Below are 26,644 nucleotides of genomic sequence, written 5' to 3' on the forward strand. Positions count from 1 at the left end.
AAAGTTCCTATATCAAAAGACTTGATACAAAGTTGTATGAAAATAGATGTTGTATATGGAAAGACTTAATACAAGGTTATATGAAGAGGCATAATACAAAGTCATACGAAAATGATACACAGTTATGTGAAGATGCTTAATGCAGAGATTTATCTACAACCCCAAATATGTAAGCAAATCAGGGAATGTCTAGGAAGACGCGATTAGAGTTATTTCTTTTATTTCTTATTGGCTTGTGGACTCCTCTGTGCTAATTCCAAATGCTTTTGTTTTGCTTGTAACCTTTAAGCTGATCCTCAAGCTAAACCTTGATGCTTAATTTTTGCAAAAGCCCAAGTTCCAGATGTATTTTCTTTCTTTTTGTTTTTAATAAAATTTACCCTTTTTAAGAACAGGATTGGATTTTGGGTGTCCTAAGAGGTTTGTGCACAGGTTGTTTAATTAGCTGATGGCAACAGCTGATTTCCTTTGTTTTTCTTTCTCAGCTGTTCCCCCCGGGAGAGGTGGGCGGTGAAAGGGCTTGAGGGTACCCCACAGGAAGGAATTCCCAAGTGTGCCTTTCTGGTTTCAAAGGGGTTTTTTGGGCTTGGGTGGTAGCAGCATCTACCCATCCAAGGTCAGAGAGAAGCTGTTATCTTGGGAGTTTAATAAAAGCCTGGCATGGCCAGCATTAATTTCTAGAATCCTTGCGGGCCCCACCCCCTTCTGCACTCGAAGTGCCAGAGTGGGGAATCAGCCTTGACACCACCCCATCTGGATTCAGCTCCAACTGGTAGGCCTGACTGTTGCACCAACCATTAGGCCAAGACTGTCAGTCACTGACAGTACCTTTGGTGGATTTCCGGCTTTCACATTTAAAGACGCATTCACTTGCGAAGAAGAGTATTAGTCTGACATGGTTGAAAGTGATTTGTGTGTGTGCAATTTATAGGAATAGAGCGGTCACCCTTTACATAGCTAGTGAGCAGACTCATGGTGCTCACGATGGTCTACGATTTAGAAGCCACCAGAAACCACCCAGGAGCTAGTGTATGTATGTTCCCAGGCCTTGGATGTCTTGTATATTTAGTAAACACCATTATTTGGGATGCAACCATGTTGGTGTAGTTTCTTCATATTGGACTCGTTGCATAAACAGCAAAAAACAAAGCAGCATTGTCTCTTTTGTGCCTTATAGTTTGCCCTGGGCCGGATGAAGGGCAGAGCTGTGTCTATTTCCACAGAGCCTCTACATCCTAGCATAACAGAGGTGCATCCCTGCTCAGTGGTAAACAATTTCACTACATTTGGAGCTGTGGGGCAGCCCACAGACTTGACTACAGGTCAGATTTCCATCTGCTGTGCTGTGGCCTCTGCTCCCTGCCTGTGAAGCTGGAGAACATCCTATAAAGATGTTCATTCATTGTGGGTTTTCAGGGCCAGATGCCTAGCAACATCCAAGTGTTAATGTCCGGCAGGCTACATTTCTTATGGCCACTGGCAGGCTCCTTCTGCGTCTCCATCACGCTGTGTGCTATTGGACTCCCTGTGTGAGCGACACCGGCTGTTAGCACTCAGGCAGTGTGTATGATGGCGTGTTTACCTGGGGAGCAGGATACCATCCTCCAGGACCGGCTCAGGGAGACCAAATGGTGGGATGCGACTCTGCTCTGAAGCAACGGGGACAGTGAGCGTGTAACAGTGACCCTGGGAGCTCTCTCCCAGCCACGCCGACCTCGCAGTGTGGAGGGCAGCGTCGTCACCTTCTGGCCTGCTCCCACTGACATCAACGTGAACAGAATCACAGCTTTTAATGAAGGGTCTGATCCTGCAAGGTGTTGAAAGACCTTCTCATGATCCTGGCAGCATCAGGCCCTTAGACAGTAAGTTCTTCAGAGGAAAGACTGGGTCTTGTTACCATGCACACCTATAGCCCTACAGTCAGAAGTGTAGTAACAACTTCCCTTGGGTGTGACCCACAGGCTGATCCTGCTAAGTGCCCAGCACCAGCCACTCCCACACATTTTAATGGGAGTTGCAGGTGCTCTGCACCTCTCCAGATCAGGCGCCTAATCTGCCATGTGTGTAATTTGCATCAATTTAAATAAACTCACAACTATCAAAATTGCTTGTACAATGACGTTTCCTATTGGCCACGAAGATCTCAGTCCTCGCCCAGGTTCCACGCTTCATTAGGCAGCCACCAGCTAGGAAAGCAGTCCTCCCTGTGGTGACCTGGATATTTGTTTGTATTACTGTATCACCTAGGAGCCCCTGGCCTGGACCAGACCCCCATTGTGCCAGGCCCCAAAGAGCTTTCAATTTAAGACAGGAGACAACAGAGGGATCCAGACAGACGGATGGGGGAGTACAAGCAAAGAATGAGACAAGAGGCAGCATGATAGGCAGCGGTCTCAGCATTTCCTTCTGTCTCCAGGAATAGCCGAGCAGCAATCGATTCCTGATTGAGTTTACCGGTAATTTACAAAACCCACAGCTGCAGCTGATCAGCTTTGCCTGCTCCAAGGTCAACTAGAGGGAGCCTGTGGCAGAGCCAGGATTTGACCATAGGGTGCTTTAACCACAGGTTACCTGTCCTCTGATCACCACGGATTTGTTGCACACTCAGCTGCCCACTTCCCGTTGGGAAATCAACATGTCCATTTATAGGAACGACTGATGCCTGCAAAATGCTACAGCAACCTCGGTGCGCGCACATTAATGTATTCAACGAGCTGTTCTCTTACAAATGCTCGTTGCGAATGCACACAGGGACCCCTGCTCCGCTGGGCCGCCTGGGCAGTCCAGGAACCCGGCAGGGAAGAAGTATTTTTAATAGTGGTCACACAATGTGTTGCCCCCAAGGAAAATGTATTTAGCTGTTGTGGAACTGGAACCTTTAATGAGAGGCAGTGCGGCCCAGTGGAGAGGGCAGTGTGAAGCCTGCAATCGATGCAAGAGTATTTTCAGGAGAGTGTATCAGAACAATATTTATTCAGACACTTGTGCCACCACCCTCCCTACATTAAAGTCCCTCCTTCACTGCTTTGCAATGTTCAGGGAATGAACCAGTCCAATCCCTGGACCAGCTCCTCAGCTGACATAAATCAGCATAGCTTCATAGAAGTCAATGGGCCAGGTGGCCTCAATTGGTGTAGCTGCTTTGGGATCACTGGGCCAGAGCTTCAGCTGGTATAAATTGGCATAGCTCAACTGGAGTCACTGGGCTAGATCCTCAGCTAGCCTAAAGCATCCTAGCTCCCCTGACTTCGCGCCATTGACTCTGACACTGATTGGCTAAAGATCTGGCCCATTATAACAATAATTCTTCAAATCCCACTCTCGTGTGTTCCCTCCTCAGGGTCCCACTGCATCCTGCCTCCTCTGTTTCCGGCGGGCAGACCGTAAGCTTTTTAGGGTAGGGACTGTCTTTTTCTTTGTTTCGTGGCCCCAGTCCCATGAAGACCTAAGCCCAGGCTTGCCTTTATGCACTGTACCATCAATTCCATTGATCACTGAGACTGTGCATGGGTCTTTGCAGGACTGGATCCGTATGCAGCACTGGGCACTCTGTTGGTACTCCAATAATAATAAAATAGAGGAAATCATACAACACACGCCCAGTCATTCTTCAAGCTTTCCAATTAACCATCAGAGGAGTGAAGTTTTGGAATAGCCTTCCAAGGGAAGCAGTGGGGGCAAAAGATCTATCTGGCTTTAAGATTAAACTCGATAAGTTTATGGAGGAGATGGTATGATGGGATAACATGATTTTGGTAGTTAAATATTCATGGTAAATAGGCCCAATGGCCTGTGATGGGATATTAGATGGGGTGGGATCTGAGTTACCCAGGAAAGAATTTTCTGTAGTATCTGGCTGGTGAATCTTGCCCATATGCTCAGGGTTCAGCTGATCACCATATTTGGGGTCGGGAAGGAATTTTCCTCCAGGGCAGATTGGAAGAGGCCCTGGAGGTTTTTCGCCTTCCCCTGTAGCATGGGGCACGGGTCACTTGCTGGAGGATTCTCTGCTTCTTGAAGTCTTTAAACCACAATTTGAGGACTTCAGTAGCTCAGACATAGGTGAGAGGTTTAACGCAGGAGCGGGTGGGTGAGATTCCATGGCCTGCGTTGTGCAGGAGGTCAGACTAGATGATCATAATGGTCCCTTCTGACCTAAATAGCTATGAATCTATGAATTGATACGGTCCCTGTGGGCAGACCGCTGAACCTCCATGAACCCCCCCCCCCCACACACACACACACACTGGGTCAGTCTGTGTGGCTGAGTGTTTTCCCGGGATTTGCTGTAATTCCTGTCCTTGGCGCAGGGAATACTGCAAATGCCAGGGTGACATTATCTACGCTATCAGTGCAGAGCTCTGCCCGTGAATCCCGTTCTCAGTACATCCCGCGCAGCTAACTATGAAAAAGGCACCAGTTCCACCGTGTTTCAAACGTGTTTTCAACGCAGGAAGCCTGTTGGTTTGGCAGCCGCGTTGGGATTATCTGGCACATAAGCGGAAGTCAGGGGGGCGTTACTGTATCACCCGGAGCTCCATTTAGTCACTTGTCAGCGACTCACACCGTGGCAGAGCGGCCCTGTGGGGTGTACAGAGCTATGTAACAGGAGGCAGCCGTTAGTGAAACTGGAGCTTCAGTCACTCCAGCATATTTATACCGGGCCTGTTCCCATTCCTGTTGCTGCCCTGCCTTTCGGTCTAGGCCAACAGGTTATAGGCGGTAATGTTTAACTCAGGCTTTCTGAGTTATTTGCACCTTTTAATCACTTCCCGAGGCTGGGAAGCAACTTCCCCTGCCTTCCTGCAAAGGACACGTGTTCCCTTATCCCTCCCTTCTGTACTCCCCATCCTTAGTGGATCTGATCCTTGAGAAACAGGCTGGCAGAGACATCAGTGGCTGAAGGCTGTGTGGCTGTCTACAGATGTGCTGACCAGGGCCACGTCTAAGCATGCTTGGTTGGGATCATGCCTCCAAGTACACAAGAACACTAAACTGGAAGATAGAACCAATGGCGTCCAAGCTTAAATGTGCCTTAATTTCAACACAGGACAACACTGAGCTACAGTCTCAGGCCTAGGGCGCCAGGTCCTGGAGTCCTGGGATTACTTCAGAATCTCAGGTTTCCTGCAGTGGGGTGGGGGGGAATAGTTTCTCCCCCTAGTGAGTGGGAGGTAGGGTGACCAGGTGTCCCAATTTTAGAAGGACAGTCCCGATATTTGGGGCTTTTTCTTATATAGGCTCCTATGACCCCCCCCACCCCCGTCCCGATTTTTCACACTTGCTGTCTGGTCACCCTAGTGGGAGGAAAAACTCAAAAATGTGACCTGGCTGTTACTGATGCTTGGGTCTGTAGAGAGCCTGGGACAATGGCTCTGAGATGGGGAGTGTAACAGACACAGTGAAGGCTGCTGAAGTTTGCAGGGAGTCAGACACCATCCCCCTCAGAGGGGTGAATTGACCCCTTCATCTCTATGGGCTGATATCTCCAACAAACACGGCTCTGGGGACCCTGCCAAGCTCACCCGAACAGGCGATTCTGAGGAGAAAAGTACAGCAGCCCTCCCTCATCAAGCAGAGACACCCAGGCTGCTGGAATAAGCGCTGGGAGGGTTCTTGCTGCCATTCCTGGAGGGGAGAGAGGGACCCCATGGCACTGCTGCAGCTCTCTGGGAGGAAAGGGGGGCTCCATGCCACCCTCCAGTGGGCTGGACAGAGGGGCCTCATATCATGGCCATAAAATGTCCAGGGCTCACAACAGGAGTCATCTGGCCCCGCCTGCAAATTCACTTCCCACACTCTCCTCTGCAGTGACCTCATCCCGTGGCTCTTCCACTTTCTCAACCCGACCCCCGTTTGCCCCCATAAAAAACTCACAACCATCTACTAGAACTCCAGACCGTGTAGCCCCCCACCCCACCCCCAGCAACGGCGGGGGCCTTCTGTTTCCAAAGCACCTTCTGCATAGGGTGACCAGTTGTCCCGTTTTTATAGGGACAGTCCCGTTTTGGGGGGACTTTTTCTTATCTAGGCGCCTATTACCCCCACCCCCTGTCCTGTTTTTTCACAGTTGCTCTCTGGTCACCCTACTCCTGCGTGAGCTAAAGGAGAACCTCCCTTCGCGGTGAGCAGTAGAGGGCTTGCGACACACAGCTGAGCAAGCTCTGATGCCCTCCCACACAAGGGCCCAGTTTACCCCCCACTGCCTCCCCAGTGCTATACTCAGTTTACCCCGGATTATTTCACTTGCCTTGCTGTGAGCAGGCTGGGACCCCCAGCCTGCCTTATAAGACTGAGCTTGGGGCAGCTTCACTCCCGCCCCGTCGCTCCCCAGTGGGCCGTGGCCAGCCTGCCAAGGGGAGAGGGGCGGCGGGGGGGGGGGGGGGGGCTCTGCCAGCGTTAGGCTCTGGGACGTGCCAGGCTCCTGCCCCCTCCCGGACTCTCAGGCTCTGGGACGTGGCTGCAGGGGACCGTGATGCGCCTCCCCGAGCTCCCGCTGCAGCGCGGCCGCTCCCCGGGGCGCAGGACCAAGCGCCCCCGAGACGCACCGCCCGCCCCGGCGCCCCCCGCCCGGCCCCTCCAATCCGGGCCTGCAAACTACATCTCCCAGCATCCCGCTGGCCCCACAGTGCCTCCCCCCTCCCCCCCCCCCCCCCGCACACACACACCTGAAGAGCCAATGAGGAACCAAGCAGCGCAGCCCCAAATGCCAGGCGGCGCTTCCTGCCCCAGTGACACCGGGGCGCGCTGGGGACGGTGCTGAGCCAAGGTGCGTTTCTGGGCGTGGGGGTGGAGGGTCCTGGGCGGGGAGGGGGGCTGTGGGATCCTCGCCTCTCCTGGGTCCCTCTCCCTTGGCCAAATGGGGCTGGGGGAGAGGGGGAAACCCCGGCCACATAGGGAAGGGGTCCCCCCTCCCCCGTGCGGCTGGCGAGGGGGCCACCTGCCCGGCCACGGCTTTGCCAGGCGGCGAGCCCCATCCCTGGCTGGGACAAGCCGCGTTGCAGAGAGCCAGGCTGCGGGAGATCAAGGACTAATCAGCCAGGGATCTGCGCCATCTCCCCTCTGCGGGATCTGCATTTTCCAGTGTGTACCCCCCCCCCCGCCCCCTTCCTTGTGACACTTCTCTGGGGCTTGTTATTGCTGGCTCATAGCAAGGCGCCCTGTCTAACGGCGTGCGTCCGTGGCGTTGGAGACCTCTGCCTGCAGCCGCCTCCCCTCCAGAAATCGTTGCAAACAAGACCAAATCCTGCCACTGAACTGGGGGGAATCGGGCGGGGAGTTTCCCCCTGCACGCCCTGTGCGTTGTCAGCGCCCTGCTGGCTAACCGGCAGCTCCTTTCAGTTTTCTGGCTCGACCCCCAGGCACCGGCAGAAGCTGTTGGCTCTTTGGTTAATAGAGAATGCCCTGAAATTCTTCACGGGCGGGTTTTGGATTCTGTGCCTGGGGAGTTCAGGGAGACGGACTCCTTCACAATAGGGTGTTTTAAACAGTGAACAACAACAAAAAATCATATGGAAAACGGTGCTTGGTAGAGTTGAGCCCTGAAATAAATGTAAGCTCTGGGGCTGGACTGGAGTTTGCAGCTCAAATTTACCAGGCTGAGTTAAAAGACCCTGATGTGTGGGGACAATGGGATTCATAAAGGAATGGGGCGAAATTATGAATGGGGGCGAAAGCACTCAAGTCAGGTGTCTTTTATACAGGACTCTAGAACTAACGGCTTTCGGGCTCAGGGCTCTTTGTCTGGCCTGGTGCCTTGAGAGTTTAATTACTGTAATAACTTTTGATGGGTGGGATGGATGCACTACAGGGAAACCTCTAATCCCTCAAGCCAAGCTGCCTCTTCCAGATGTACCCTGCACCTGGCGTGTTACTAACCAGCTGTCATTTTAGGACTATAATTACCAAATAAGTGAGCTATAAAACACACATCAGCGGAAGGGTGGAAAGAGAGCAGAAACCCAGTTCGCTGCCCTGCAATATACTTAATCTGGAGTTGGGAGAGTTAGCATGAACTTGTTTGTTACTAGCTTTGCAATATTAGGGAACCCTTAATGGACCATTGAAAATGCTAATGCCAGTGAGTTGTGCTTGGCTACCATAGAGATGGGAAAGGAGGACTTGTGGCACCTTAGAGACCAACCAATTTATTTGAGCGTGAGCTTTCGTGAGCTACAGCTCACTTCATCGGATGCATTCAGTGGAAAATACAGTGAGGAGATTTATATACACACAGAACATGAAAAAATGGGTGTACGATAACACCGATTTTTTCATGTTCATGTTCTGTGCGTATATAAATCTCCTCACTGTATTTTCCACTGAATGCATCCGATGAAGTGAGCTGTAGCTCACGAAAGCTCACGCTCAAATAAATTGGTTGGTCTCTAAGGTGCCACAAGTCCTCCTTTTCTTTTTGCGAATACAGACTGACACGGCTGTTACTCTGAAACCTGTCATAGAGATGGGAGCATTAAAGACACCTGTGTAGTTGTGAGGTCCTTTATGAAATAGCATGTATGTGTGAATTTGGGGGGGTGGGAATTGAGTCTGCAACCTTGGTGTATAATCCTTCTGAGTTGTTAAATGGAGCTGTGCTAATTTTCCATGCAGCTATGACTGATAGCTAATCTTCTTTGGACCATGAACTCCTGGGGTCAGGGAATGTGCCCCCGTCTGTTTAGGCAGAGCAGCGGGGGCTGGCAGCGCTGTATACACATGTTGTGCAATGACAACATTAGCTGGCAATGTGATTATGCAACAGTGAATGTTTGGCCTAAGAGTAGCTGGCTTGTAGCTAATCACCTTGTCTGCAGGTGTAAGTGCTCTCTGGAGCCATGGAAGCTGGTGCTCTTTATGAGACACAAGAATCTTTCCTCTTTTTTCCCCCTCCCCCCCCCCGTTCCAATTTACTCTTCAGTTTTAAGGCTGCCTTTTGTGCCATCTCTGCTCACAAGCCAGGAGGCAGGTAGGTGCCAACCCAGGTCTCTAGATGGGCGGGAATAAGGGGACTGTATTCCGAATATCCATCCCAACGCCTTTATATGAGCAAGCTGCAGACCTGCCTGCTGAACTCTTTGGTGTCCCAGTGAGGATTTTAACGAGTCCTCAGCGTCTCGACTGGAAGCGGTGGTGCTGTGGCCATCAGGCCTTAAGCCAGTGCCCTGCCTTGCTCTTTGGGTGTGATTTATCGTTCTTGGAAGCTACAACGTTCCTGAACTTCTTGGAAACTCCGCTGCAGCGAGCAAGACAGCAGAATTAAATGTGGAAGACTCAGCTTAGGAACCCTGAACCAGATGCAGCACCACATCACGCCCCCTCTCCCCCCAGTATTCATGGGGGCTCGGATTTCAGAATTGCTCGGCAGGCAGCATACTGAGCTCTCTGGAAAACCAGGCTAATTATTAGGTGCTGGAATGCGAGTTCCGCTCTCCTTACATTCTGGTACCTGTTCTGGGAGCTGAGCCCTTCTGAAAAATCTCAGGCAGATGGAGAGCAAAGAACTTCAGTGCAAATGAGACACCAGTGAGAGACCTTGGAGCAAGCCCCTTGGGAATCTTGGCGCCATGGTCAGAAGTGGGCTGTCTGGGGAGATGAGATGGGAGCACTGCCGGGCTTTGCAGGTGGGTGGGTGGGTTAGGTAGGGCTGCCTCCCTCAGAAGATCAGGAATTCAGTGGGGATGGGCAAGGGCAAAGACCAGCTGGAATGCTGGGGAAAAGAGACTGTTGGGGACTGGGATGGGACAGAAGGTCTTGGTGGCCCTGGGCCCCATTTTGCCCTAAGTCACTGCTATTTTACACAGGGCTAACTTCACCTACCATCAAAATGCAGCCACCTCTGAGGCGAAGTGTGGCATCTTCACAATGGTGCAGAGCAACAATAAAAAAAAAGAAAAAGCAGCTGATGACAGGAAAGTGAAGGAGGATGCTAGGGCCAATGAAAACTGCATGGAGGATTTAGGGAGCCAGACTGTCGTTACCCAAGCTTGAATTTGACCAGCCCTCAAGAGTCATTACACCTTACTCTTGTGGCAAAGGTTATGGGATCTTTAAGGATCTGTGGGGTCAGAATCGCTGAAACACAGCACCCCAAACACCACACTGGAGCACTGGGGGCAGGACTTGCCTTGAGGAAAGGATGCTCCCAATTGAGTCGCCAGCCCCATTCTTTGCTGTGTTGACTTTGGTGGTGTCCTATCCAATCCCTCAGTTGGCTTGCTCCCAGGCTAGCTGGCGATGTGGCATTTAACCGCTCAAGCTGACGTGGCTGTTGCTGAAGACATTTGAACTGAAAACCAGGCCCTGGCATTTCCTGGACAGGACTCTAGCCGCATGGTTTCATGGTAAGTCACCGAGCTCCTTAGCCCAAGCACGTCTGAAGTTCAGTTAAGAGAGGTTCTCAGTGTCCGAGCCTATAAGGTTCAGAGAAGATCAGGGTTGGAAGGGACCTCAGGAGGTCATCTAGTCCAACCCTCTGTTCAAAGCAGGACCAATCCCCAATTTTTGCCTCAGATCCCTAAATGGCCCCCTAAAGGATTGAACTCACAACCCTGGGTTTGTAGGCCAATGCTCAAACCACTGAGCTATCCCTCCCCCCCGCCAGTTCCCATGTTCCCATGACCAGTTAGAATGCCGGTGATGCTGTTTCCTTCTACACCAATGCACAGTGCTGCAAGGGCAAGAACAGGCCATCCCCTTGTACTGGGTGACAGCTGTGCCTACTGGAGAAAGGCTGGCTTGGAAGTTTGGGGTCTTTCCCTAACCTTTGTGCCAGGCTCCTATTAGAACTGGCAACGCCAGGCCCGCGGGGCTGGGAACATCGGAAGTTGAGGAACCAGTTTGGAATAGCTGAAGGGCAAAACTCTGCCTTCTCCAAAGCTGGACTGTGCTGGGGCAAGCCAGGAGACGCTATGCCAGGAGGGGTTATGCCTAGGGAAGGCACTAGAGAGCCTACTGGGAAGCAGGTCCTGCTTCATTCCCAGAAAAACCATGCCCTCATCCTACTTTCCCAGCTCCTGCCTGGCATGTCTCCCATACTATTCTGCAGTGGTGGGGCCGTAGGTACATCCTTGGCAGGGCCGCCCCTCCAGAAGTGTTGGCTGGACCGTACCCTGCAGCTCAGCTGTAGCTACTGCCTATGTGATGCCCCTGGAGAAGGGGCGAGGGAAGGGCTGCTTGCTCCACCTAGTACGTGCCTGGCTCTAACTTGCCCTAAGGCCACATCTCACCTAGCAAAGTCTTGCCAATCTAGCTACCCAGGTATACAGGAAACAGCAACCGTAAAAATCTGAAGACGGATATACTGATACCAGCAAACCTTCCCAGTGGAGACACTGCTTATACTGGCAAACGTGTGCTTTTGCTGGTGTAGTTTATACTGGTTCCCTGAATGAAATAAGCTGTCTTTTTTTCCAAGCTCCACTAGGACTTTTGCTGGAATAGGGGTGTGGCTTTTTGGCAACATTTCTATCCGCCATTACTACGCTGGCAAGCTTCTAGTGTAACCCTGGTATCAGCATCAAAGGGTTTTATCTAGGACGATCGTTCTTGAGAACATGTGGTGCCAGATTCGATGACAAATTGGCAATAACGAAAGAGGCGATTGTGATGCAACGAGAGGCAATTGCAATCATATGGTAATGTTTTTTTGCCCTTTGGCAGAGGCTTAAAGGGACACAGTCAGGGCCTTATAAAACCTGATCATCAATAGAAATGCTTCTGTTGAGAGTCTTACAAAAGGGGGTGTATGTGGAGGCAGTGGGGAAAATAACATCTCTCGGCGTTATCTGCCGTTCCCTGCTAAGGGAAACTCACGAGCAACTGGCCTAAAAATAGGTAAATGTGACCATTTACACCGAATTTTTGTACTTTGCTCATTCTTGGTCAATGGCAGTATTGCCAACCGCAAGCATTCAAAAACTATGAGATTTGCTTAAATGTTATTATTACACTTAAAAAATTGTCATAATTTGGGCTGTTTTTCTTTCTGGCTTGAGCCTCTTGGAGTCCTATTTTCAAGTTTTGCGCTGCAATCAGAAGGGCTAGAACTAGCTGTCATGAAAACTGAAATGCTCAAATAGCATCCCTGCGGGACGTAGGGGTGTAAGAAAAACTATGAGACTCCTGTTAAAATGCTGGAAGTTGGCAACAACACTGCCTATGGCATTTATTGGAGAAAAGCATAATCGGTCTTGAAAACTCAGTTTTAGTAATTCTGAGTGCTGTTAGGAACTCAAATAAGGAAGTCCTGTATTATATATATACATTTATACCTGACAGTTTCCCTTCAAGTTCTGCCATTGCAGAGTTGACTCCTTAAATAACTGATCAAGTGTCTGGGCATGACTGTAATGTAAAAGGACATTCCAAACTTGATCAAATCATAGAATAGCCTTTAGAGAGGTGCAAGATTAGACTATAAAGTTCACACTAATTCCTAGGATATGGGGTTTATGCTGTGAGAGAACTCTGCAGAGTTTCAATATGTAGTCTGTTTGTGCAGATTTATTCAAGTGCCAGCAGAGACCTGGAAGGAAAGGGCGTTTGGATGGGCCTCTACAGGACATGGCTGCTGGCTTCCGTGTCTTTATTTAGCACTGAGTACGTTGTCTCTGTTTAGTAACTGGCCGGCACCGTGGCAAGTTCTTATTTCCCAGACACCCAACATTTCCACAAGCTCTGTATTGCCAACCTCTAGAGCTCAAAAAATCGGGAGTCGGGCCCGCAAAGTGGTAAGAGTTTTACAAACACTTCTCTTGAGTTGCTTTCTGATTTTTGAGCCTTTGGGGACTTTCCCCCAGCATGTTTTTCTCCAAACCCGTGAGAGCTAGATTTGTGGTTTTGTTTTTTGAAATGAAAGCTGAGATTCTCACATAACCACATGACTGCAGGAGCTGGGGCTTTACCAAAAACACCCAATACCGCAAGAGCTGGCAACACACACTGTCATTTAGATTCTCATTATGTATGGGAAAGGAAAAGAGAATAAACCAAGTCTTCCTGGGAGTGCAGGAGGCGTGTGACCTTCCCAAACATGCTGGATCAGCTTTGCCTTGCAAAATGGCAGCTTGTCTCCAGGAGGCTGTCTGTCTGAAGAAACTTAAAGGTGCCGTACCCTGAAAATAAGCTAATGTCCCAATAGGCCGATGCAAGGAGGATGTCTCTCCTCTCTTCCCAGTACATGTTCTCTGCTGGTACTGGGATCTGCTATAGTCTTTGTCACGGTTCCTCCCCCACTCTGAACTCTAGGGTACAGATGTGGGGACCTGCATGAAAAACCTCCTAAGCTTATCTTTACCAGCTTAGGTCAAAACTTCCCCAAGGTACAAAATATTACATCCGTTATCCTTGGACTGGCCGCTACCACCACCAAACTAATACTGGTTACTGGGGAAGAGCTGTTTGGACGTGTCCTTCCCCCCAAAATACTTCCCAAAACCTTGCACCCCACTTCCTGGACAAGGTTTGGTAAAAAGCCTCACCAATTTGCCTAGGTGACTACAGACCCAGACCCTTGGATCTTAAGAACAATGAACAATCCTCCCAACACTTGCACCCCCCCTTTCCTGGGAAATGTTGGATAAAAAGCCTCACCAATTTGCATAGGTGACCACAGACCCAAACCCTTGGATCTGAGAACAATGAAAAAGCATTCAGTGTTTTACAAGAAGACTTTTAATAAAAAATAGAAGTAAATAGAAATAAAGAAATCCCCCCTGTAAAATCAGGATGGTAGATATCTTACAGGGTAATTAGATTCAAAAACATAGAGAACCCCTCTAGGCAAAACCTTAAGTTACAAAAAGGATACACAGACAGAAATAGTTATTCTATTCAGCACAATTCTTTTCTCAGCCATTTAAAGAAATCATAATCTAACACATACCTAGCTAGATTACTTACTAAAAGTTCTAAGACTCCATTCCTGTTCTGTCCCCGGCCAAGACGACTACAGACAGGACTACAGACAGACACAGACCCTTTGTTTCTCTCCCTCCTCCCAGCTTTTGAAAGTATCTTGTCTCCTCATTGGTCATTTTGGTCAGGTGCCAGCGAGGTTACCTTTAGCTTCTTAACCCTTTACAGGTGAGAGGAGCTTTCCCCTGGCCAGGAGGGATTTCAAAGGGGTTTACCCTTCCCTTTATATTTATGACAGTCTTGCTTGGGATTCTGCCAGTACGTAGCAGTGGAGCACATCCGCTTAATCAGTGATCAGAAAGATGAGACGCTGGAAGTGTCAAATGTGCCCGGGCAAAGTACTGTGTTCCTTTATGGAAATATTCCTTTCTAAGCTGTGAAGTGGAATCTTAGCCGGGCTTATTTTTTAACTGGTTTAAAATATGCAGACACAGAAATGTGGAGATAGGGTCATCACTAGGCTCGACAACTTATGGGGAGGTTTTTAAAGGGCGGGTACTAAGCTGTGTGGCTCATGCTACAGTTTCATGGGGAGAGTGAGATGTTGCCAGGACCCTTGTGGCAAAAACAGCAGGAGGAGGTGGCTAGGGCAGCTGCTGGATCCAGGGACCACAGTGCAAGGGAGCCCAGCACGCATGCAGGAGGCAAGGTGAAGCTATGCCAGAAAGGCTGGGGCAATCTGTATGGGGCCGTGGGCTCAGGGGCCGGTTAACGACAAGTTCATCGCTGGCCTCTGGCATGAAAGTGCCATCTGGAAAGGAGGTGTTTCTGCAGAATACACGAAGCAGCCGCTATTTGGCTGTTGCCTGGAAACTAGCATAACCACATCAAAACCGCTTTCCCCAGAAAATTGCTGACTCCCTGGCGGCTGCACATAGGTGCAACCGCACTGACTGTGGGGAGGAAGTGCCTGCCTCCTGCGCTGGCTTTCTGGGAGATGCCAACAGGTGCTCCATTGGCAGAAGGAGCCATGATCTCTTCCTCCGCTCCAGCAGCTGGGCACTGCGGAAAGCTGGCTTCCACGGCACCAAGCCACCAGTGGGCTAATTTGTTTGGCTGGTGACTTTGGCAGCTGCAGACCTGGGAGGGAGATACCACTGCACATAAGAGAGAGATTCTGGAGGGTACTGGACCGCCGAACCCTCTCTTCCCCCACAACTTTCCTGCTGGATAGGAGTCTTGGCCAGCTGATAAACCAGGGCCTAACCTGATGCGAATATAATCAGGATTGTTGCAGGTAACTTGGAAAGGCTCCATGCTGATCAGTCTGTGAAGTTGTACCAGACGGTGCTTGTGGGAAATCAGAAGGTCCAAGTGTGATTCACTGGCTTGGTCCAAACAATCACATCTCCGTCTAGTGGCTGGCCCCAGTTTGATAGTTCTTCACTGTTAACGAGCTACTCCTACTACCTCAAGTGGCTGTGGCTTTTAGCTGTGAGGCTGAGGTAGGGTGACCAGATGACAAGAACAAAGTATCAAGACACATGGGGGGGCAGCCACAGGCTCACCCCCCCACCAGGGCCGGCTCTAGGTTTTTTGCTGCCCCAAGCAAAAAAAAAAAAAAAAAAGCTGGAGGGCCGCCGAAGCAAAATATTGGGACAAATGGCGTCCCGACCGTACATCAGTCGGGACACGGGACAAACAACTAAGTATCGGGACATCTGGTCACCTGCGGCTGAGGTCCTCCAGTCATCCCTGCTAACCCTCGTGACCTTAGCAGAGGTGAGCACGTGTGCAGTCGAGCAGATCGGAATAATAGCTTACCAACTTAGGGTCCTTTTGGTTCCTGCAGATCGGTGCTTCAGCTCCTAGGTGACACTTCTCATGCATCGACTGCAGCAGGTTATCTCATCACTTAAGGTGAAATTCGCACAGCTTACGTTTTGAGCGCTTAAGTGGTGCAGACGTTTTGGGGCTGGTCCTACACACCGGGATCATTTCACCTGAGTTAACGGGCATGAGCCTTTACTGTTTCAAACCTCTGGGCTTTTACGAGCTGGCCGTAAACTCGGTGGAGTTCACTTGCCGATTTGTTGTTGAAGCTTTGTGTAGCTTAAGTGTAACTATTGCGACATAGTCCTGGGATGGAATTCTTGCTTGCCTCACTGGTGTGTTATGTAAAAAAGAGATCCCTATCTCCTGAGCAGTTTAGACCCGATCTATCCTACCTTGCTGATAAAGATAAATTGCATGTTTTAAATTTCTCTTTAAAATGACCTAATTACAAAACTACAGTGAAGCTAGCATTGCTGCTGTGGTTATTCTCTTCATCAAAGAACTATCAGAAATCAGATTTTTCTCTGTCCTGTGAAAAAAATCTTGAGATTTCTAAATTATTTTTTTGTTCCAAGGACGGATGAAAAGCCAAAACTTTTCGCAAAACTCGATTTCAGTTTGAGCAAAATATTTTTGTTTGAATAAATTCAAAATGTTTCATTTTGATTTCAACCCTTCTTTAAAAAATTGTATAAGTACATTTGAAACAAAACTCAAATCTTTGTGGGAAAAATGGGATGTTCTGACACTTTTTAAAAAAAAAAATTTGAAAAAAGTTTCACATGAAATTTTATCAAATACAATTTTGCAAAATACGTTGGCGTTTTTCCAAAGAAAACTATTCTGATTAAAATTTTCCAACGAGCTCTAGGTAGATCCCACTTCAGGCAGAAGAAATCTAGTCCAGGTCTTACCTGTGACCAATAGATACAAAGTGTTGGCTAAGGCTAAGATCAGACAAATATAAAGCACATCTTTGATCTGTGACAGAAATACCTCAGTCAGGAAGGCTTTGTGTAGGTTTTTTTTATGTGTTTGTTTTGTTTGGATCCAGTCACAAATAAATGGGTGCTATGCTATTGTTGGAGACTAAACTAAACTTTCTGGCAGGATCAAAGCAAACTGTGATGGCCCATAAACTGGGTCCCAATAGACAATATCTGACGTGTTGGCAAAAGTCTGTTCTTGTTTTCTTCCATATACAGAGCAACCCTATACTTGGTCTAGAATCAGGAAACAAGACTACTTCTGGGAAGATCATGTTCTTTTAAAATCTTCCCAGAGAGGTAGGGCGTGCAGTGTTTAAGACTCTTTAGTAGGTGACGGGTAGGGGGTAAATGGCAGTTGTGTCGCTGTTCGTGGCAATCCAAAATAACGTTAGAAGCATCCGCTGCTTGGATGCAAGGGCCAGAATTCCCATGAATAGGAGGCTAACTCTAGGCTTTCAGATAGACGGCCGAACTGGTTGAGGGGAGATAGGATTGCTCTCTATAAATATATCAGAGGGATAAATACCGGAGAGGGAGAGGAATTATTTAAGCTCAGTACCAATGTGGACACAAGAACAAATGGATATAAACTGGTCATTGGGAAGTTTAGACTTGAAATTAGACGAAGGTTTCTAACCATCAGGGGAGTGAAGTTTTGGAATAGCCTTCCAAGGGAAGCAGTGGGGGCAAAAGATCTATCTGGCTTTAAGATTAAACTCGATAAGTTTATGGAGGAGATGGTATGATGGGATAACATGATTTTGGTAATTAATTGATCTTTAAATATTCATGGTAAATAGGCATAATGGCCTGTGATGGGATGTTAGATGGGGTGGGATCTGAGTTACCCAGGAAAGAATTTTCTGTAGTATCTGGCTGGTGAATCTTGCCCATATGCTCAGAGTTTAGCTGATGGCCATATTTGGGGTCGGGAAGGAATTTTCCTCCAGGGCAGCTTGGAAGAGGCCCTGGAGGTTTTTCGCCTTCCTCTGTAGCATGGGGTATGGGTCACTTGCTGGAGGATTCTCTGCTCCTTGAAGTCTTTAAATCACGATTTGAGGACTTCAATAGCTCAGACATAGGTGAGAGGTTTTTCGCAGGAGTGGGTGGGTGAGATTCTGTGGCCTGTGTTATGCAGGAGGTTGGACTAGATGATCATAATGGTCCCTTCTGACCTTAGTATCTATGAATCTATAAACTGGTGGGAGCTACTGGGTACTTGGCACTCTTGGCAAATCAGGATATGAGTATCTCCGTTTAACGAACTAGACAAAGGGTTGCAAATGCTGGGATGCAGAGGGACTCTTGCAATGTTAAAACATGTGTTCTCCAAAACAGATGACTGTTTGTATGGGGCGAGCTCCGGAAAAGCCCTCACCATTGGTCTAACTCTGCTCCCAGTGACATTGGTGGTAAAAATCCCAGTGGTTTCCATGGGAGTAGAGTTAGGCTAACACTGAGCGCTTTTGAGAAGCCTTCCCTCTATTGACAAGTAAGTGCCAGCCAGAGACTCAGTGCTGCAAAAGACAAAGGCTTTGCTTTCAATCCGATGTTAACGTTAATGGAACAGAGCTAAATTGCAGGACGGAGTGGTGTAAAACCTATCCGTATGGGAACTGATGACTGCTATTGCAGTGCTCCATACGCTTGGCCACTTTCATAGTGCCATCTGTGTAGATTTCAAACTCCTCCTCCAGAGATAGTGTACGTTTTTGGCCTAACAAACACTGCTGCTGTCGGGTTTGTGTGGCCAAATCTCCCTGCATCGCATTAGACACTTTCCCTTCGGAGGGCTACTGCATGTGTGCTTTGTTTGTTTTGCAGGTGCCCGCTTCTGGTGACAACCAATTTAGTGGGAAGGTGATTTGGAAAATGCTGTGTAAATGCTCATGACAAATGTCTTCACCCCGGCTACAGTACTTGTCCTCTCTGGTAGGTTAGAAGTGAACTGAAATATAAAGTAAATTGCCCAGATCTGTGCTATTTTGAAAACCAGACAAGACTGAGTTTAAACTCATCCCACCTCTTCCCCAAAAAATATCCTGATCAAAAGACACACTGTGTAAACCACATGAGCTGTCTGGCTTTGGGAGTTACATTCATGCTCTATTGCGTTCATTTGTTGCTAGAATCCCAAGGATCTATTAACATGAGAGCTGGGTTAATAGCATGAACTTATGTGGATCAGCCAAGGGTTGTGGTGGATTCTCTGTCACTGACCATTTTTAAATCAATGCTGGATGTTTTTTTTCTAAAAGATCTGCTCTACGAATTATTTTGGGGAAGGTCTATGGCCTGCGTTATACAGGACCTCAGAATAGATGATCACAGTGGTCCCTTCAGGCCTTGGAATTTATGAAATCCATGCCTAAGTAGGGTGACCAGATGTCCCGATTTTATAGGAACAGTCCTGATTTTTGGGGGCTTTTTCTTATATAGGCACCTATTACCCCCCACCCCCTGTCCCAAATTTTTACACTTGCTATCTGGCCACCCCATGCCTAAGGCCTGCAGAGAGCATTACCTCTTGCATCTGTCTTGAGTGTAAATTTTTCTTCCCTGCTTATTTCTATTCATCTTATTGTTACCACATTCGCCTCCAGTGACTGGCCAGCCAGCTGGAGTTAAAAGCAGCACCACACTTCAGTTAAGGGTTTGTGTGTGTGGATGGTGTGGCAGATATGGCAATATCCTGGATAAATCTTACTGAATTAAGTTTAAGTATCTTAGGAGTTCATTGTATTTAACAATGCAAATGTTTATATTTTACTGGGGGATTGTATGTAATTTATTTAAGGGGAAGACAAGACTAAGGTAAACCCTGGAAAGTGTTGTGAGCTTCAAAGGACTCTTAAAATAACAAGCCAGACAAGAGTGAACTTTCAGTTGAGTGGCTGTCCTAGGAAATACTTAGGAAAAGGAGACTGCAAATGACACACCGTACCTCAGAATGGCACCCTGTAACCCCCATATTCATCATTTCTATATCGTTGTGATATTTCATACAAAGCATGTGATGTGAGATACCATATGAAAGGTCATGGTCTGCTGAAACCCATTGTTCTGTCCAAATATGTATATCATTAGATCGTATGAAGTTTTTGCTTTATGGTTGTTCCTGAAATATGCTGTAAGTTTGCTCATTACATACAAAGGATCCCCACCCAGGAGGGTGCTCCATGATTATTCATCAGCAGGGGTCTTGTAATCAAGGGGTTTACATTTAAATGACAGCTGCCCAAGTTCTCACAGTGAGGGTTTACTTGATCACTGTGACTCAAAGTTCACCAGGACATGTCTGGGCAAGTGTCTCAGGCATATGGATTGAGGGTATAAAATAAGGACAGCATGTCTTTGCCTTTCTCCTCCCCAACCTATGCTGGAAACAACTGGAATGCCAAGAAGATGAAGGTCATCTGAGGAAACTGGTCCAGGCTTAAGGGGAAGCCCATGTATTAAGAATTGTTTTAAGAACAGTTCACTGGCCACAGACCTTGTTGGAGTTGGAGTGATCTTTGGTAAGCTTATTAGCATGAGTGTACCTTCTATTATCATTTTTAATGAGTTTTCTCAGTAACGCTTTCACTTTAAGAATAAATGTACTTGCTTAGAAAGACCTGTGTGGTAACTTATAACTCTGGCAATTACACTGTCCTCTTATGAGGAGAAAAGTACAGCAGGTCTGCTTAGGCAATCTGATTGTGCTGGGGAATTCACAGTGCAGACAAGGAACTGTGCAGCCTAGAAATACCATGGTCAGGAGAAAGAGAGAGATGTAGGTGTCCAGGCAAGAAAGGTGACAGCTGGGAGCCAGAAGCCTGAGAGTGAGTGTCCTGGCTGGACCCTGGAGGGGGAATACAGGTGCAGTTACCCCTAATTGTGACAGATGGAACTAGAGTTAACTGCAGTGAAGACAAGAAATATAAATCACAGGTAAGGCTAAGTTTTAGTCTCGGGTATTTTTAGTAAAAGTCATGGACAGGTCATGGGCAGTAAACAAAAATTCATGGCCCGTGACCTGTCCATGACTTTTACTATATACCCCTAACTAAAACTTGGGCCGGGGAGCCGCAGGTGCTCGGGGGGAAGGGGGGCGGGACCCCTATTTGGCGCTGGTTGGGGTGAGGGGGGTGGGCTGCGGCGGGCGGCCTGGGACCCTTGCTGGTGCTGAGGGGGGGAGGACGGGCGGAGGCATGCAGCCCGGGACCCCTGCTGGTGCTGAGGCGGAGGGGGCCGGGTGGTGGCACATGACCTGGGACCCCTGCTGGTGCTGGGGGAGGGAGGCTGGGCAGCAGGGCTGGCAAGCTCCCCACCTGGCTCCGACCACCATGTCCCTGCAGCTCCTAGGGGAAGGGACGACTGGGGGGCTCCGCGCGCTGCTCCTGCCACAAGTGCTGGCTCCGCAGCTCCCATTGGCTGGGAACCGCAGCCAATGGGAGCTTTGGGGGCGGTGCCTGTGGGCGCTGGCAAGTCCTTTGGCCCCTCCACCTAGGGAGCTGCAAGGACATGCCGGTGGGAGCTGGGGAGACCCCCACCGATGTAAGTGCTGCCCTGCACCCCAACCCTCTGCTCCAGCTCTGAGCCCCCTCCCACACCCAAACTGCTGCTGGCCTAGGGGCTGCTTGGCTTGAGCAGCCCCTGAGCCAGCTACTGCAGAAGTCACGGAGGTCACAGAAAGGCATGGAATCTGTGACTTCCGTGACAGACACGCAGCCTTAGTCATAATTAGTGGGAGGCTTATGAGACACTGCAAAGTCATTAGATTTGGACAAAAAGACACACACACACACACACACACACACACCCATGGGGGGAAGATTGTTTGGTTTTTTGCTAATGAGTGCTAGTGACCCTACCAAAGGCTTTTTCTAACTGGCAAAAGCCCATCTATGCTGCTCCTGCCATGTTCTAGGCAGCAACAGGCAAGTGAGGGTTATTATAATCCTGTTTTGAAGCATGGATATGCCAAGATCCTAACGGCTTTCACTTGGCCGCCTGCTTGCCTGGCTCAGCCGGGGGTATACGACTAGAAAGCGCAAAGCAAGAACAGGAGGGGGAGCAGAGAGGGCGAGAGAACGTTGGAAGGCAGCACAAGAATGGCAAGAGATGAGCACAAGGAAAAAAGAGGCCCCATAGAAACCGAGCAACCATCAGTTTACATGCCTAATGGTCAAGCATCTGCCTATATATTTCTCTCCCTCCCTGTGTCCCTCTGTCTCTTTGCAAATCTCATCTGAGAAGATCTTTCTTTGACCATTAGAGCTAATCAAAATGTTTTCCAACAAAGCAGGGTTTGGGTGGGTGGGGGTTTTTTTGTTGTTTTTTTTTTTTTTTACATTTTTGTGATTAACAAAATTAGAAGTTTTCACAAGATTTCAGTTTTTGTTCAAACATTTTTTGAAAAAAATCAAAAGGGGTGAGTTTGTTTAGTTTTGGTCAGAAAAATACAACATTTCCCCAGCTCACTTCACCCCCCTGGGGGAGGGCGCAGGGGGATGGGGTGGTAATGTAAAGTCAGAGTGTTCTTTGCTTCCCTGACCCGGGAATAAAGTTTTTCCATTGAAAACTTCAGAAAAGACGCACACACTTTTTTGGAAGTTACTTGTGAAATATACTTCCCCCTCTCCACCAGCTCTACTGAATAAATAGTGATTGGAATGATTTCTGGAGAGGTAAAGAATTAGTGTGCAGGACAAAACACCTTCGCCCGCTGCAAGCTAGCCTACAGAACTGTTTCTATTACTGTTTTCCTCAACAACCTCTCCCTTGCACTGATTCTCTACTAACCCGCCCCTCATGGGCGGCGCGTTGAAGAGGCCAGGGAAGGCTAAGCCTCTCTCCCCAAAAGTCCAGCCATGCAGGGGGGAAAGGCTGTGGATGTGGCGGGCTCCCCTCCAGAGGCACCCCGGACCACCGCTGCCTTCAGAGTACCGGAAGTGAAGCTCCATAGAAGGCGAAGGGGGGCCCACCAGTGCCCGGACCATGGCCTTGCCTGTGCTTTGCTCCACCCCTTCCCCTGAGACCCCGCCCCCTCTCCGTCTCTTCCCGCCACCACTCCGCCTCTTCCCCCAAGACCTCCCCCTACCCTCCACTTGCTCCTCTCTGTCTTACCCACCTCCCCCTGTCGTTTGCTAAAGGCAGGAAAAAGTGATGGGGCCATGGCCCCGTGGCGACCCCCCTGTTCCAGAAGGGAGTGGAGAGGAGCAAGCAGCGGGTGGGGAGCCTTGGAGGAGGGGGCAGAGAAGGGGCGGGATGAAGGGAAAAGGTACAGACAGGAGACAGACTGAATGAGTCCAAACCAAAAGGTTGCCTGATACCTCAAGAACTGTGTTAATATCATGCCTTGTAAACAAGAAAAGTGGAACCAGAACTTAACCCAAATTGGTGTGTTGGAAACTAGGCCTAACGGGTGGACAAAATAATGAGGGGATGGGCTATTCCACCCATCGCTCTTTTTGTGGGTCCTTAAAGAAAGAGACTTTAAAGGATTAAAATTAGCAAGTTTCACCATCATGGCTGCCACCCTGACTGTCTCCCCACTGTCTTTGTCCTAATCCTGAGAGATTCCCTGACCAGACCAAGCCAGAGAGAGGGACCCAGACATCATCACCACCTCTACTGGCTTCATCAACACCACCTGGATTGAAATGGGATCAACCTGTAACAACCGTGACACCAGCCCATCTCAACTAACTTCTGTTTTTCCCCAACAAGGACAAGTTATGACAATCTCTGATACATCTGAGAGTCTGTCAAACAAGGTGATTGGTTTTTTTTCCCCCTCCCTTCTAAAAAACTCTCTACAACTAAAGGGAAGGGAAGTTGTTAAAGTGAAAGCCTCATTTAATGCCTTACATTTCAAAGGCTTTCATTGTTTGTCCTTCTTTTCCTTATTTTTAATAAAAGGATGTTTCCTGGAGTGTTTGCCATGGTGCTAAACAGGCAGAGATCTCCGTGTAACAAACCCCAAACTTTGTTTAACACTGTCTAATGTTGCACAGTCTCTGGGATATGTTACCACTTATTCTGTCTAAATGAATACAACAGCTCTAACATCTTTGCTGTTTACCGCAGGCTTTTGAAATTCAGCAGGGTTTTGCCCTATGGGTTCTTGTGAGTCTACTGGGTAGCGTTCCACCTGTTTTTCCTTAGCTCCGAAGCCTACAGGGAGTTCTGCCTCCAACACAGATGCTCAGAGCTCTCCTATTTTGAGTCAAGAGGCTCCAGCCTGACCCCATTGTTTTGCTTCCAGGGTGAGCCCCAGCTCAGTTGAATAAGTAGGCTGCAAGTTCCAGGGGTGAAATCCTGGCCCCATTGGAATCAGCGGGAGTTTTGACCTTAACTTTAATGGGGACAAAATTTCATCCCAGCAATGTCGTGCTTGTGATAACTTGGATTGAGTGCATCTATGTGGATTTTCACCGCTCACCCGTGCTCTGGTCTGTGGCGTCCCGTCTAGATAGGCAATGAAGAATTCCTTCAGTCATCATCAGTTCTGGCTTTCATTATTAGCTCCTTCACAGCCAGCCAGAGGAGAGTTGCACTTCATCAATTTGGTCCTCATGTGTTTGAGGGGAGAAGTATTGCCTAATGGCTAGCACAAGTGCTTGTGAGCTCAGACCCCTGGGTTTTATTTCCTGCTCTGCCATTGACCTGCTGTGTGACTTTGGACAAGTCATTTCCCCTTCCCATGCCTCAGTTTCCCCATCTCTAAAACAGGATGAACCCAAACATATCCATTTTCCAGGGAGGTAGAGACTGCAAAGTGGTCAGATGACTTAACTGAGAAAACAGAACACAGCCACGGTCAGCCCTTAAGGAAATAGCATTTCCAACAAGACATGAAGGAGTGAATAAAGAACTACTGAGCCTGGAGTTCTAACTAGTTCTGTACTCCTGGGCTGATCCCAGCCCTCCCAAGTGAAGAGTTTTAGCCTTTCCTGGAGCACACCTGCATTGAACTGAAGTTAAACCCTTGGGCACTAGAGACCAGGTCAGTGGCCTGTCTGAGGCTGAATTTGTGTTTATAGAGTTTGGAGAGGCTCAAAAGATTTTAAAAATGCAAAGGCTGCAGGAGACAGTGTCACAATAGATTTTATCTATTTCCATGGCTCTCCTCCCTGCAGTTGTCTAAGCCCCTCATAATTATTAATGGATTATGTGAGGTAGGGAAATTTTAGCTCTGTTTTCAGAAGGGAAACTGAGGCCCAGGGGAGCTTAAACGACTTATCCACGGTCACCCAGGTAGGCAGTTCAACCTGCCTAGCCTGGTTCTGTCCACTATGCTATGCTCCTTCCCACGCTGCCCTTTCATTCTGTGTATGTCCCATTTCCCCCTCCTTATGGGCTATGATCCCATCTCCCTGTAACATTAGCAGTGCAGTCACATGGGCACTGCCAGCTCCTGGAAAACAATAAGAACACCACTGCACAGAGATTCTGTGAGTCAGCAGTGACTGAGAGCTAAGATGCAGCAAGAGAGAAACTGAGTGAGTCAGGAACTGGAGGGAACCTGAGGTTTGAGAGAAAGTGAAAGGACACGACTGCTATTCGAAGACTGAATGAAGAGAAAAACACCTGTGAAGTCTGGACTGGACAAATCTCTTCACCCCTCAGTCAGAGGCCTTTAGCTTTCTAGCCTTTCAGTTACTTTAAATAATGAGATTGTTGTGGAATTAAGGGGTGATTAGCCCACATGGGCAATAGGTTTAATTAAGTGAGCTGTACAGCAGCCAAATGCCACAGAGCCCTGGGTTCCCTCATTCCCGGGCTCAAGGATGATGGTAAGTGGAAAGTGGCTTTGTATCATCAGGTGGTTGCACTTCAGTCTCTGCAGTTTAACCCCTGAATTGCTTATTCTGCAGGAAGTCAGGATGGGATCCCGTTCGCTACAGCGTTGCACACCTGATTAGGGCCTGTCATAAATAAAGGGAAGGGTAACCACCTTTCTGTATACAGTGCTATAAAATCCCTCCTGGCCAGAGGCAACATCCTGTTACCTGTAAAGGGTTAAGAAGCTCAGCTAACCTGGCTGGCACCTGACCCAAAGGACCAATAAGGGAACAAGATACTTTCAAATCTTGGGTGGGGGGAGGCTTTTGTTTGTGCTCTTTGTTTACGTGTTTGTTCTCTCTTGGGACTGAGAGAGGCCAGACAGAAATCCGTCTTCTCCAACCCATCCTAATCCAAGTCTCCAATATTGCAACCAGTAAAGGTAAGTAAGCCAGGCAAGGCGGATTAGTTTATCTTTTGTTTTATGTGAATTTTCCCTGTGTTAAGAGGAAGGTTTATCCTGTTTTCTGTAACTTTAAGGTTTTGCCCAGAGGGGGATCCTCTGTGTTTTGAATCTGGATACCCTGTAAAGTATTTTCCAACCTGATTTTACAGAGGTGATTTTTACCTTTCTTTTTTTTAATAAAATCCTTCTTTTAAGAACCTGACTGATTTTTCCATTGTTCCAAGATCCAGGGGTTTGGGTCTTTGATGATTTTGTAACCAATTGGTTAGGATATTATTCTCAAGCCTCCCCAGGAAAGGGGGTGTAGGGCTTGGGGGGCGGGGGGGATATTTTGGGGAAAGACGTCTCCAAGTGGGCTCTTTCCCTGTTCTTCGTTTAACATGCTTGGTGGTGGCAGCATACTGTTCAAGGCCAAGGCAAAGTTTGTACCTTGAGGAAGTTTTTAACCTAAGCTGGTAAGAATAAGCTTAGGGGGTCTTTCATGCGGGTCCCCACATCTGTACCCTAGAGTTCAGAGTGGGGAAGGAACCCTGACAGGGCCCCACTCCTAGTGGGTCCTGGTCATTGTAGGATGGGTTCTTAGGAGAGTAACATGGGTATTTCTCTGCTCCCTCTGAAGTGGCAAACATTGGCCATTGCTGGAATTAGGACTGGAAAATAACAGGTAATGGTCAGAACTGCTAAAGCAGACCCCTATCTTCTTTAGGCATCTTCGCCATTTGAG

General features: G+C 48.5%; 1 protein-coding gene across 18 annotated transcripts in view; it reads left to right on the forward strand.

The window, feature by feature from the left end:
- Window positions 1-6,568: 6,568 nt before the first annotated feature.
- The window catches only part of LOC140911084 (myogenesis-regulating glycosidase-like), a 40,264-nt gene continuing 20,188 nt past the window's right edge, over window positions 6,569-26,644 (forward strand). For 3 of the 18 annotated variants that reach the window (XM_073343372.1, XM_073343369.1, XM_073343363.1), the window contains exons 1-4: window positions 6,569-6,769; window positions 18,507-18,614; window positions 19,480-20,200; window positions 23,246-23,443. The gene's annotated coding sequence lies outside the window, so the exon portion shown is untranslated. The other 15 variants (XM_073343374.1, XM_073343373.1, XM_073343375.1 and 12 more) reach the window with 12 other exon arrangements.

The sequence above is a fragment of the Lepidochelys kempii genome, chromosome 5, assembly GCF_965140265.1.
Source record: "Lepidochelys kempii isolate rLepKem1 chromosome 5, rLepKem1.hap2, whole genome shotgun sequence".
In the NCBI taxonomy this organism is placed as follows: Eukaryota; Metazoa; Chordata; order Testudines; family Cheloniidae; genus Lepidochelys; species Lepidochelys kempii.